The sequence below is a fragment of the Bombyx mandarina genome, chromosome 01 (assembly GCF_030267445.1).
Source record: "Bombyx mandarina strain Sakado chromosome 01, ASM3026744v2".
In the NCBI taxonomy this organism is placed as follows: Eukaryota; Metazoa; Arthropoda; class Insecta; order Lepidoptera; family Bombycidae; genus Bombyx; species Bombyx mandarina.
This window is the reverse complement of record NC_143208.1, coordinates 6,295,588-6,310,665: the sequence shown is the minus strand read 5'-3', so window position 1 is coordinate 6,310,665 and position 15,078 is coordinate 6,295,588. Positions and strand designations below refer to the sequence as shown.

Genomic DNA, 15,078 nt, shown 5'->3' with positions numbered 1-15,078 from the left:
AATTTAATATTCTGTAAGCATTATTATAATGGAATTTGCAACAATTTGCATAATATGGTGATTATGTATGTGTAAGAGAATATTTTAAAGAAAATTGAAGTACTATTATATTTGTTAATAAACAATAACATGTAATAACACCCTAACACACCACGTTAGGGTGCTCGTCAGCGGACGCTAGGCGCACAAGTTCCCGAGAGCGGACGTCGCAGGCGCTGCGGCAGGGTGCGCCGCCGCCGGCTGGCCGCTAGTGCTGCTATCATAAAGTGGCCCCCGCTCCTCGCGGCCTTCAGTCAAACCTGAGACCTGCGAACGCCAACACGCCTTCGCGACGCCCACTCTCGCAACGAACCGCCGAGACACAACACGCGAAGTGAACACTTGTGAGCGAGTCGCGCGCCCTTTCTCTCACGCAGTGTGATCGTGCTCTGGTACGTGAATGCAGAACCGGACTACTCTCTTAACACGAGACATCACCGATAGATCCGTTTGGACATTTAGCATTACCCAGCAGGTGAGTGAAATTTTTAATTTAGCACAGCGACTGTTGCATATGCGAGTTGTCGACGACCACGATCCTGTTTCAATATTACTTTCCAAAAGGCCTCCTTGAACGTCGCGCCGTCGATCGGTGGTCAAAGCGCGAGTCGCAGACGCATTCGCGAAATATGTTCGCAGAAATATCGTGGGCGTTCTGTAGATACGCGGTTGGGGGTACGCGTATCTCGGCTCGTTTTCCGCTCTGTGAGTATCTGGCGGTGTTGGTAAATATGCCGAGACGATTATGTAAAAGAACTAGTTGAACGGACGTCTGCTATTTTCTAGACTCGCGCTTTGTCCGCCTGTACCTCGCGCTGATGTCGCCGTAGTAAAAAGTAGCCGTCGATTCGACGCGTATGTTTGATTCTTTTGTTTGTATATTATCTACCCTCGAGTGATACGAAACAGAGAAACCTATTTTCATAACACCTACGACGTGGAGAGCCGTGAAATTTTATTATTTTTGATCAATAATAAAAACATGAGTTACAAATTACTTTTGTTCATATTGTGGTTTATTTATGTTTGGATGACGTAAATACATGTTATCTAGTGTAAAAGTATTCGGTTTATTTTTATGGAAATGCGACAAGAAAAATCTTTATTAACCTTAGTATTGCAGCCAATTGATGCGTGATCCACAAATAATAATATATAATACAAAAATTAATTAGGCAACTATTAAATGTAACGTTAGTTGATGATAACACTATAAGCATAAATTCTGTAGAAATATCTATTTGACACAATGATAGTAATGTTTACGTTACTATTTGTTCAACTAAACGCATAGTTTCTATGTGGATATTAAGCGTTTTATACATGCAAAAATGATGAAATAAAAATATCAATTAAAAAAAATTGTTAAATAAAAATCTATCCAATTTTTTGTGTAATTTATACAACAGCCCATAATAAAAATATAAAGTACAAATCTAGGAATTTGCATATCTGTAGTAATTACTTTCAATATGTAAAAACCGATAAAAAAAATCTTGTTAAGTCGGTTTTGCCTCCTCTGGTCAAGTTCACTGTACGGACAAATATAAAACTATTTATTATACTAATGTTCATATTAATCAATATAGCTTCTTAAGTGTCTCAATATAAGTATCTCTTAAGACTATTTATAAACTCTGGTCGAACGCAAGTTTATACTGACTTCCTTAATTTAATGACGAAATTTTTCCATTGCGGGAACCGCATTCCATTGTAATGAACAAGTTTCTAAAGTATTAATTTTTATTATTATTAATTTATTAAATTTATAAAGTAATAATCTAATAAAATAATGGCAAAATAAACATTTTATAAGCCAGTAATCTTCCAGAGAAAATATTTACGGGTTGTTGAGGCTTATATAGGCTTGCACGGGTGGATTTGAAAATTCTGTCTATTTAAGTCTTGGATCATTTAAGCATTCTCGTATGAAGGATCAAGTCTGTCGTTATCACAAAATAATATATGACTTTGCTCTCACGTTTCAAGGTGATTTATACAGGTGTCCACGAATACCGTAGGCTTATCTACGGCATAAGAAAAATCCTTTAGACTTCGTAATGACAAAAGACACGCGCGGATGTACGTTAATTCAAATGCCCGAAATATAAAACAAAAGAAACAGCTTCGAAACCTTGAACTTTATAAAGGTCGAAATAATGTGTCTCTACTTACGGTGTAACAGAATCGTAAGAGCAACTTTCAACGTCATCGCTAACGTGTTTAGCTCAAGAAATTACTTACGAATTCCTTTGTAAAAAATGTAAAATTGCTTACAAAGACGATCATGTACCAACTGACTGACCTTTGCAATGAGAAACTATTTTTTCCGCATATTTATAAATATTGAAACATAACTGAGGTGCGGCGCATACTGTGACAAGTTAAAGAATAGGTATCGTCTTAAAAATTGTTTTTTAAATATTTTTTGTACGTCATATGCAAACAAAGAATGACTTAGAAAAAAAATCATCATTATATCTATGTCATTTTAATCATATTACACACAGAATATAGATATAATAGAAATTTTGAACACAACATTTATTTGTGTAGGCCATCTCTCAACCGAAACTATGATATGAAATATGTATGTAGATATTACAATTGTTCAGGTTTATAATTATTTATGATATCAGCAAAGACTAATTTTAGGCAAAAATAAATGAATACATTCTTAAAGACATCATCTATTAAAAGTTGAATGATTTTCGTCTTAGAACACACACCGTTTGAAGTACTCTTGACGATTAGTCATTTTATAGAACATATGAACAAACCCTTAACTGCACTTTTGTTATTTTATCTTCCTTTACAGTCGAAATAAAGGTATACACATTTCCATGCTGTTATACAATTTCTGTTGCAATAAACGTGACGTGGTTCTTGTTTTCGGTCTGACTACCATTGCGAAATGGAACCAAATAGATTCTATACACAAACGTTTAGCTAACTTGGACATCTTCTTATAAACAAATTAAATTACAGAAACGAGGTTTCGCACAGCATTCCTTGTTTTCTATAAGAAAAAGTTTTCTAAAAAGAATAGTTCTCGAACAATTCAAACAATAATTGAAAGAACGAAAAACTCTTGAAATGATTCCTCGTCAATTAAAGATAACTAGTTTGAACCGGTATGGTTTGGTTTTTGTTCAAAGCAACAGGATTAGTTTTTTTATTTTATTTATTGCTTAGATGTGTGGACGAGCCCACAGCCCACCTGGTGTTAAGTGGTTACTGGAGCCCATAGACATCCACAACGTAAATGCGCCACTCACCTTGAGATATAAGTCCCAAGGTCTCAGTATAGTTACAACGGCTGCCCCACCCTTCAAACCGAAACGCATTACTGCTTCACGGCAGAAATAGGCGGGGCGGTGGTACCTACCCGTGCGGACTCACAGGAGGTCCTACCACACACACAACTGACACATGTCAGTTGCACACATAATTATTATAAAATTTTACTATGGGATTACGAGTATTAATGTACAGTAAGCACGTATTGTGACAGTAATGTAGTTTTCATAATTTCAAATTAGATTTAAATGATGACTCATTTTAATAAATTTAAATTGTTTCACATGTCAGACGTGTGTTTTTAAAAATACCATTATACATGTACATAAGTAAATTGTTGTCATGAATATTCTAATCTCTTTATATTTATTTTATATTATTGTTAAAATGAAACGGGGTGCTTACTCTAAACGATATCTTGATATTCATGTTGGAGTTTGAAAAACATTTGTTTGTTAGTGTTTTGTAAGATCGCGTGTTCATCCATTTGTGTTTAATCTTTCCTTAATAATAACTTCTGACATAATGATATTAACGAAAAAAAGGTATCGTGCTAGTCTTTTCATCAAAAATCTTGGCATTTCATAAATTTTAACGACAGAGAGAGTGAAGAGCGGCACCTTTAAAAAAATTACATACCCCAAGACGTCTTATCAGAATAGGCAAGAAGATAATAAAATGAATGGCGCCAATAATTGGTGTTCTGTGATTATTTTTGTGTCTTTTCTCATTTATTTTTTTTCAAAAAATATTTTACCTCATTGTTATGCTTTACATAATATTATTTGACGAGAAAAGCAGCTTCAGCCAGTTTTGTACAACTGATTCATTAATGACGTAGCACTTATATAACTCTGAAGTGAAGTGAATATTCAAATAATTTTGCTATCGAATTAAAATTTAAAGCTTAGGGAAAAAGACAAAGGGACGATCTTGCACCGAGACAGTGTTTTTGCTAGATAGATTACGGCCCAAAAGCTCGGAACTTGTTTGTATACACGAAAAACTATCTCGAAAACTTCGATGGCGTGATTCTAATTTATTTTAAACATTTTCTATTATATCACAAAAAAATATAAATAAAGTAAAAAAAAGTTTTTAGTTCAATACAAAAATAGTTATCCTGAAAATTAAATTTGAGTAAAGCTTTTCAAGTTCATAATGTACTGGTGGTGGTGAGTATTATAAGCCTCAATAGGCATAACATGCCATTATTCTACCCAATTCTGCAGCGAGGCAATCAAACCATCCAAGCAAGACCCTATACACAATACAACTGAGAGGTCACGTTATGTTTTCTACAGGCCCCGATTACCTGGTCTGGAACCTGTTTACAGAACTACATATGAAATACAAAAGTAATACACGCCACAAAACTGTTATTAATGTGATAAGCAATTCGTATTGGTATTAGACAGTCAAGCTGTGCCAATTTATTTTACAATACCTTTTCAAGCAATAAATGCGATTTGTTGGCTGACAGACGTATGGAATACATAATGAAAAGTGACTGGCGATATTCATAACAAGCGACCGTCGGTTATTGGGAACAAATCAGATAGACGCTGAGAAGCACGCTTGGGTTTTTTTCGATTATAACAGTCAATTACATTGCGCGGTATTTTGGCTCAAGTACACGCCTATTGCTGAGACCGGTCTCAACGGATTCCGAGATAAGATACTGGAACAGGTTTGCAAGTGCGTCGTCCGTTCTTGGATTTGGCAATATAGGCAAATAAATGCACTCGCACAGTCAGTCAAGGTTGCCTTTATTGAAAACTGACAATTTAAAAAGTTAGCCCGCTAAGCGCAACCCAGCGGCGGCAATCAGTTTCTCGAACGTTAAATGCAACATGACTGTTGTGACACAACGAAACATGTTTTGTATTTGCACAAATATTTATAATTGATTAAGTGTTGCGCAAATATATTATGAGTATTCAAGTTTATAGAGTTAATTTACTATGCTGTGCGCTCTACGTACAGCTCATATAATATTATTATTTTATAAAACCAATTTGTTTGTTTTGAATTTTCATAATGAAGATGAACTAAATTTGCCCTAGACCAAGCGGCGCTAAATTTGAATTCCGTCTGCAAAAAAAATATGCGTATGCGTTACGGCTATATTAAAGTGTAAATATTGACTTTACTAGTTTATAAAATCCTGTACTATGAAATCACAGACATCAACAAATTAATTTTGCCTATTAAAATGTGTACATAAAATATGTTCTTATCTAGAAATTGATATTACCATTTTGGTACAAAGAAAAGCAAAGGTTTTCTTTTTAAATTCGTAAATCAAATGTTACTAGTTAGGTTTTTTTTTTAATTGCTTAGATGGGTGGACGGGCTCACAGCCCACCTGGTGTTAAGTGGTTACTGGAGCCCATAGACATCCACAACGTAAATGCGCCACTCACCTTGAGATATAAGTTCTAAGGTCTCAAGTATAGTTACAACAGCTACCCCACCCTTCAAACCGAAACCCATTACTGCTTCACGGCAGGAATAGACAGGGTGGTGGTACCCACCCGCGCGGACTCACAAGAGGTCCTACCACTAGTAATAGTTAAGTGCTAAAAATAAAGATCGTATTCATATAAAACGCTTTTTTAGAGTCACCAACACAGGTAGTAAGTGGTTCTAAAGATTTGTATAAAATGATAAAAAAAAAACATAAAACAAATAAAACTCGTGCTTTGAGCATCAGCCGTTGAGATATGATTTATTTACTGATCACTTCTGCACGCAGCTCTTTCCGACTTCAATCGATAGTTATTAATACTTTATGAAACTAATGCAGCCAATTCAGAAGCTAGCTCTCAATTGCTTTGACAGCGGCTAATATAAATTTGACCGAACCGATAATAATATGTATTGAACTTTATTTGACGCTTTCGTTTTTAGATTAAGCTTTTGTTCATTTCAATCGCGGGCATAAGAATTACGTAAACGTAATTAGGAACTACAATATTATATTTTAATTGCCAATATTATAAAACAGCAAAGATCTTACAAATATTGTAATTAAATGGGCGTATACAGTAACGAAGCGAAGGAAAGGAAATAGGAGAAAAAGTATATGAAGAAAGAGAAGTAGTAATTAATAAAAAAAGGCCTCTAAGTAGCCTAAGTTAAAGTTAACAACCGCATTATCGGTCTTCGGTTGCAGTCTACTAATTAACAGATAACAGTAGACAAGGGTTCCGATGAGACAGTTATGCTAATGAATAGAACGAGATAGAAACCCGTCTGGGAGCAGCGGGAACCATTAAGATCGTACAAGCCTTTATCAGTTCATTAGGTAAATTACGTATACATTTCGACGGTCGATGAGAAGCGTTTCAAATATTTTAACAGCTGATTATTATTATTTTATTGCTTAGATGGGTGGACGAGCTCACAGGCCACCTGGTGTTAAGTGGTTACTGGAGCCCATGGACATCTACAACGTAAATGCGCCACCCACCTTGAGATATAAGTTCTAAGATCTCAGTATAGTTACAACGGCTGCCCCACCCTTCAAACCGAAACGCATCACTGCTTCACGGCAGAAATAGGCAGGGCGGTGGTACCTACCCGCGCGGACTCACAAGAGGTCCTACCACGAGTAAATAAAGTATTTATATTTTTATTTAATTTAAGTTTAAGATTAAGTACTTTTTTTTATTGCTTTGGACGGGCTAAGAAGCTTACGGCCTTCCTGGTGACGAATAGTCGTAAGATCTCTTAAAAACAACGGAATGTTAATGCTAGCGCTTGTCTTGGGATATCAGTTTGAAGTCTTAATTATTATTAATAGTGGACCTTGTTCGTGAGCACGTGCCTTATTTAATTTGAAAATAATGTTCTAAGAAATGAATCTCGTTTATATTCGTATCACTTCATTCGGGTATAATATGAGCCTGGTGGTAACGCTTTAGAAATTCGTTTCTACAAATTGTTTCAGATAATTTTTCTGCAAGTTTTCTTGGCGTTTATCTTCTTCTTTTTCTCCACCTTATCCCACTATGTGGGGTCGGCACAGCTAATTTTTCTCTTCCATTCTCTTCTATCAGCCGTCATCTCAACACTCACTCCTCTCTCTCTCATATCGTCATTCACACACTCCATCCATGTCTTCTTCGGTCGACCTCTTCCCCCTCTACCTTGCACTACCATTTCCATACATCTCCTAGTCACATGCATCTTCTCTCTACGCATCACATGTCCATACCACGCTAACCGTCTGCTCCTTAATTTGTTGTTTACCGGGGCCACTTTTCTTGGCGTTTATGAATATAAAAAAAAAATGTTAATTAATCATTTTAGTATCAATTAAAAAATACAGATCTACATTAATAAAGTTGCGAACATTCGAAATTTTGTGTCGTGTTCGAAGTCGTCGCGGCCTAAAGGATTAGACGTCCGGTGCATTCGTGTTGAGCGATGCACCAGTGTTCGAATCCCAGGCGAGTACCAATTTTTCTAATGAAATATTATACGTACTCAACAAATGTTCACGATTGACTTCCACGGTGAAGGAATAACATCGTGTAATAAAAATCAAACCCGCAAAATTATAATTTGCGTAATTACTGGTGGTAGGACCTCTTGTGAGTCCGCGCGGGTAGGTACCACCACCCTGCCTATTTCTGCCGTGAAACAGTAATGCGTTTCGGTTTGAATGGTGGGGCAGCCGTTGTAACTACACTTGAGACCATAGAACTTATATCTCAAGGTGGGTGGCGCATTTACGTCGTAGATGTCTATGGGATCTAATAACTACTTAACACCAGGTGGGCTGTGAGATCGTCCACCCATCCAAGCAATAAAAAAAAAATTTAGCTCGAGCATTCATCAACCGAAGATTTCACAATCACATGCCGTAAATACTTATTTAAATCACACGAATTCGATGTTCAAGTGTTTACGTTGAGCACATAGCAAATGTATTTCTTCGTTTTTATGCAAATAACGGTAAATGGCCTTTATTTAAATACTATAAAAAATGTATAGAACTTTACGTAGTGAATAGTGCAATGTTTACATCAATATAGCGATCAATGTTATCTTCGATGGTTCAATAGCAGACGCGCGTCGAAATAACATTCATTAACGAAAAGCCGATAGGGCAATCATGGATAAGCGACACAAAATAATGACCCGTCTAAGAAATGGCAAGTTTTGGGCACCGGCTCCAATTAACATGATAGTCAAGCAATAAGCTTAAGATTGAATACAAAATAAATAAATAATCGATAATTAATGACATTACGTTCATTTAACATTTTTAGAAACTTTCTACTTCATAATTACGCATATTTCGGAATTTCATAATAAACTTGCTTGCGTCATAGAAATGGAAATAGTGGGTTTTTAACAGAAATCTCCAAACGCTTGAAGGAGGTTACACGTGATGCTAAGGCTGGCTGGTACTTTGCACAGAGAGTGAGTCTGGCTGTCCAACGAGGCAACGTAGCCAGTATCTTGGTATGTGCCTCCTTCAAGCACATTGGAAGATCTGTTCTACTGTGTGAGTTGATTTATGTTAAATTATTTTGATTTGACTTTTTGTTAATAATAAAATCTTTAGTGAGAGGGTAATACATATAAGACTTTTATTTCTTGTTGATACTACGCAATATTTATAGCAAAACTTAAAATCATTACAGAATCGTATATTCTGTGAAGCAGGGCCATTAATATTAATCTGAACTTCGTTTGTATTGTAACGGAATTCACGACGCAACCGTAAATGTCAAATAACTCGCAAACGGGTGAGCACATTGGATTTCCCACACAAACTGCTTAGTTGTAAATGTTACTAAATGTTTAAGAGGTAATAATTAGTCGATGTCGATGCAATGGAAGCACATTTTAACACCAAAATTGTTACGATTAAATTCTGTGGTCTATGCTACTCAAAGAACTTAGTTTCGTGGGAACAAAACACTATCAAAGGATTTCGTACCTACGTCACAATAACATACAGATACAAATAGAGTGACCACAGTGGCCACAGTAGAACTGAGAGTGTAGGTGTACCCGGGAATTCTCTTTAAAAGACATTCGTAGCTCTAGATAGACGAACTCAGGATAAATCTCATATTAAATTAGCAGAAACTTTTATTGTAACTGTAACTGTAACTATATCTGTTACTTATCCATGCGGGCTCACAGCATATTCTATGTTTTCATCCCAAGACGTTTCGGCCTTATTGAAAGACCCTTAGCCTTTTAGGAACTGACGTAAGTTTTTGCCAGAACACGAGTATCCAAAATGGCTTTAAAGTCATCTGCAGACATAGGATGTGAGTCAGAAGGAGGCCTCCCTAACGCTGGGTTGCAAGTGGCGCCATATTCCCCTTCCCTTTTTTATGTTTGAGAGATTACTGGTGGCTCGGAGGCCTTTCCAGTTTTACCAGGGCAGGTGGGCTCCTTTTCCTACAACCTTGAATATTATAATATATATTCTATACTAGCGGCCCGCTCCGGGTCCGCTCGGGTCTTTAAGAAAAATTTCAACGATATTTGACCTTGTTTTATTTTTAAAAATTAAAAACACTTATTGCGGCATTACTATAATAGTTAGGCATATGCTGTCGCGAGACTTTCTTTTCGCGAGAAACCCTAATTTTTTTTAAAAAGATTATAGCCTATGCCACTCGCGAATAGTGTAGCTTCCAAACACTGACAGAATTTTTCAAATCGGTTCAGTAGTTTCGGAGCCTATTCAATACAAACAAACAAACAAATCTTTCCTCTTTATAATAATATAGTATAGACTATCTAAGACATTCATCCGACAGGTTCGATTATACTCCTCATTTGAATCTGATTAAATCAATACGGTAATGTGTTACATGAAAGAAGGTCAAACTAAATGATCGGAGTTGAAAAAACTATTAATTAGCTAGTTCACACAAATTAGCGCCGGTTTGTATGTGAATACTATTTCTTAATTGGTGGAAGCTATAATTTGTATTTACGCAATACCTATACATGTGTCTCTTACTGCGAGACAGAATCAAGCTTGATTTCTTTAAATTTAATTTCATTATTTAAAGTATTATTGCGATAGACATTTGGACGTTTAGAATAAACGTATTTTATGTATACATACAGAAATAGACAAAGGCAAAACAGTACCTTTTCCTTTTTTTGTTTGGTAATTACTGACGAGTTTTAGTGTTATTAATAAAAATATATAAATCAACAGCTAGTTTTTGTTCCATCTTGCAAGAACATATTATTATATGTCAATAGTGTATATAGTGTCTATAAGTTAGCGACATCTGATGATCAAAAAATAATGCAAGCCCCGCAAACCTGAATCAGGCAATTAATAATAGTTTCAATATGTTTCCCTAAATTATAGACCGTCGGTCACAGCTGCGGCTTACTTAGTGAGCTTCAAGACTTTTCTTATGTAAATAAGACATTATCTATCATTTTGCTTAAAGAAAACAAAATACCTCAGGCATTTAATTTCACTTTTAAGATGATTGATTAAAAAAGCCTACAAAAAACACAAAAGATAATAAAGTGCACGTCGGACATACAAATAATGTAGTGTAGTGGTAGTAATGAAAAACTTTACGGAGTATCTCACACTACGTTTATGTGAGGAATATAAAATGTAGTTGTCAAAACAACTAAGAATCATTATAAGAAACACACTTGCGTATATAATAACACTTCAACAAGTCAACCACAATAAATATTTTATGGCACGACAATGTTTTTTTATTGATTTTATCATATTTAACAATACGTGTCTTCAATGTTCATTTTGCACATGAATAGTCAAACAGTGCAGTAGTAATTATGGAACATGACTATAATTGCAATAATAAAAATTTCCTCTTAGTTAAAGACGTATAAAAAACCTTTAGAATAAAAACCAGCTATTAGTAGTTATTTCACAATAACATTTTTACTTCAATGTTATTTCTTCTCAGTTATCTCTGACAAAGTATTTTTAATGAACGTGTTTATGGTAGTTAGCATTGGTGCTATCATGCATTTTACTAATATACTAATATACTATATATAATATATTTTACTAATATTAACATCAGAATCATAATGTGGGATATATATTTTGCAATAATCACTTTTGTAATTTTGTAGTTTTTTTTTTGTCTTTCGTTTTGTCTCCATCTCTAGACATGAATATTGAGGTTAGATTCTATTCAGAGAAATCTTATTCTAAAAATGGTCACTCTATACATTGGAACCAAATACAATTGAAGTTGAAGTCACAGAGGTTATGTCTTGAACTCTAACAACACGTAGTGATTTTTTTAAATATTATTTTAATTGAATTTTGCTAGAATAATATTTTCGAGTATTTTCAATAGTTTAGTTATAGACAGTATAGCAGCGGAGGTTTTTATGCCGATTTAGCCACGCGCCTCATCGAACCTTGTACTAATAAACTAGTTTAGTATTTTATTATTATTATATTTAGTGGTATACAGAAAACGCAGAGCGCGCGAGATGCAATTACAAAATTGAACCATCTTCTATATTTGCCAACCGATTTAAATAAAACTAATATTAAAGTCTAACTTCATGTTAATACAGAATCGAATATTATACATAAATTGACCTTTCTAATATTAATTAGCCAGGTCAAATTTAATCGTAAAAGTTTCTAAAGTTCAAATATAATACTAGTGATTGTTTTGTGTGAAGATAGGTATTTATATTAAGGTCACGTACAGACACAGACACTTCAATATGATTATTTGTGAATTTAACTTAAAAAGTATTTGATCTGGTCTTACCAAATAGCTAACGAAATACGTTCGAAAAATAGGAAGAACATAAGGAAAATAAACAAATTTTAATAATGTTGAAATCATATACTATTAAGCCATTTTCTAAGCATAATAAAAACGGACTAAACATGCTCTATCCGTTGCTTTCACTTCTCGATTCACGGAACCTCACGAGTTTATATTAATATCTTTTGTATAACTACATAATTAAAGTACATCGATAACCGATCGATTTTTTCACTGGTGGTAGGACCTCTTGGGAGTCCGCACGGGTAGGTACCACCACTCCGCCTATTTCCGCCGTGAAGCAGTAATGCGTTTCGGTTCGAAGGGTGGGGTAGCCGTTGTAACTATACTGAGACCTCAGAACTTATATCTCAAGGTGGGTGGCGCATTTACGTTGTAGATGTCTATGGGCTCCAGTAACCACTTAACATCAGGTGGGCTGTGAGCTCGTCCATCCATCTAAGCAATAACAAAAAAAAAAAAACCTATGCTATTTTAAAAAGTGAATAGTCCAAATAAAAACGTAATAAATCCGTAAAACTTCATAAAACGTAATTTTATTTTCGTTGCTTTATTTTTCGTTTTCGTATATATCCTTTGTTACACTACCAATCCCTTGAGCCTTTTTGTAAACCTTTATAGAACACAAGCGGCCCGCTCCGGCTCCGCTCGGATCTTTAATAAAAATTTCAACGAAGTTTGACGTTGTTTTATTTTTAAAAATAAAAGAACACTTATTGCGGCATACCTATAATAGTTAGACATGTGCTGTCGCGACCCTTTTTATAAATAATAATGTGCTCTACAAAGTCGTAGTACATTATTTTATTCTATCATCAATAGGTTTCGCAGGGCACGCGATGTAAAGAATATTTTTACACCTTGGGTTACATTATTGGAGTTTTAGTAAGGATCCCTAATTTTTTCAAAAAAGATTATAGCCTATGTCACCCAAGAATAGTATAGCGTCCAAACAGTGAAAGAATTTTTCAAATCGGTTCAGTAGTTTCGGAGCCTATTCAATACAAACAAACAAATCTTTCCTCTTTATTAGTATAGATTTACTTTAGAAGAATGTACTACCCTTATTAATACTACTTACAACATAATCGGGGCTTGATTAATTTGTACACATAGTTTCGTCGCGTTTCAGATCGAAAGAAACATTAATAGTCCACCTGAAGACAAACGTTTTGCGAAAAAAATAACAATAAATATATTATAACACATTTTGTAAACAATTAAACCTAGTAGTCGTTTATCCGTCACGAACAGCGAATTAAATAACAAATTAAAAATAAAAATACAACTGTCTATTACTCCAATACAAATAAATGAAAAAAACAAAACACAACAGTATCAGTGAATTATAAGATATTGAAGTCACCTCCGTGTCTGTACACTGCGAATAGTTTCAAATCGCAGTCAATGACATGAGTCGTATTGTTCATTCACGACAAGTGTTCGCAGTGGCAGCTGGTTTTGTCATTTGCCAGATGAAAAGTTAGTTTCACTCAGGATAAGCAATTGATTTTAAATGCAAAATTGTTTCAATTTTTTTTTTCTTGTTCTTTTGCTTTGAAACAACTCACACCAAGTGATAATGGGTTACGGGAGCCCGTAGTCGTCCACCTTGAGACTTGAGGTCGAATTTCCAATTCTATTATGTAAGGGCAGTTCCAATCTTCAGCCCGGAACGATAGAATGCTTCGCGGTAGAAATAGGCAAGGGGAGAATGTCATACAATTGAAATGCAAATTTAATATTGGTGGTAGGACCTCTTGTAAGTCCACACGGGTAGGTACCACTGCCCCGCCTATTTCTGCCGTGAAGCAGTAATGCGTTTCGGTTTGAAGGGTGGGGCAGCCGTTGTAACTATACTGAGATCTTAGAACTTATATCTCAAGGCATGTGGCGCATTTACGTTGTAGATGTCTATGGGTTCCAGTAACCACTTAATACGAGGTGGGCTGTGAGCTCGTCCACTCATCTAAGCAATAAAAAAAAACGAATGAGCTCGCACTCTGTGCTTCGGCATGCAGATAATAGGCACCACAACGGTAGGTACTTGCCTGTGTGGCATTACGCCTGTCACCTGAAATGTAGTTTAACGATCGTATTTTTTTTTAATTCCCTACCTATTCACTAGTAGTCTGGGGAGCTATTTCGAGCTATTTCGGATCGTAGTACGGTGGTACAATACTCAGAAAACGATGGGGTGGTGCTATTCTAAGCCGACGTCATACAGCCATGTAGTTACATAGTTAAAAATATCATTCGAACTTGAAATTTTCAAGTGGAAAATATATGAAATATGCGAGTATCTATCTATATTGTTTTTGTGTTCATATAAGTCGTAGCCAACCAATATTTAGAGATCTAAATATGTTTTATTGAGATATATCTCTCGCGTATATCGTTTAATTGTTCTAATAAACGAACACGCTTTGCGGTATCTTTGATGTAACCACTTTTTTCTAGTTCTTAATTAACAGTCGAGCTTACATCTTATTGACGATTAAATGTAGATTTTATATACACGGTTTCTTTGCTTTGATGGGGGGATTAGTTTGCGCCCCACCTGTTGTTAAGTAGTCAAGGTGGTCTATAGAAGCGAGCAGTAATCTCGTTAACAATAATATTTATTTAGATTCGAAATGAAATTTTATTGGAGTCATACAAAATTTAGTTCATTCGAAAATACATTTTTTTTAATGGGATTTTATGACCTGGTAACTAAGACCTTTAGGTCATGTCTTATTTTAATTTATATTCTTATTTTTATGAAAAATGATAATGCGGAGTGAAATGAAATGAGGAGATGATATGGGATGAAATATAATCTTAGTAAAATGGTGGTTGGTCATTTACTGAGATTTTTTCAGTGGATTTTTTGTAGGATCCCGAGAAGTTACGTTCAGCGGCTTTGTTTCATTTTCCCACATTTGTGCATTTCCAA

The 15,078-nt window shown here is 35.2% G+C and overlaps 1 protein-coding gene across 2 annotated transcripts in view; it reads left to right on the top strand.

Moving 5' to 3' along the window:
- Positions 1-289: 289 nt before the first annotated feature.
- Positions 290-15,078, top strand: part of LOC114244563 (UNC93-like protein) — a 103,323-nt gene continuing 88,534 nt past the window's right edge. Inside the window, exon 1 of one of the 2 annotated variants that reach the window (XM_028176425.2) lies at positions 290-514. The gene's annotated coding sequence lies outside the window, so the exon portion shown is untranslated. The remainder of the gene's footprint in view (positions 515-15,078) is intronic. The other variant, XM_028176423.2, reaches the window with a different exon arrangement.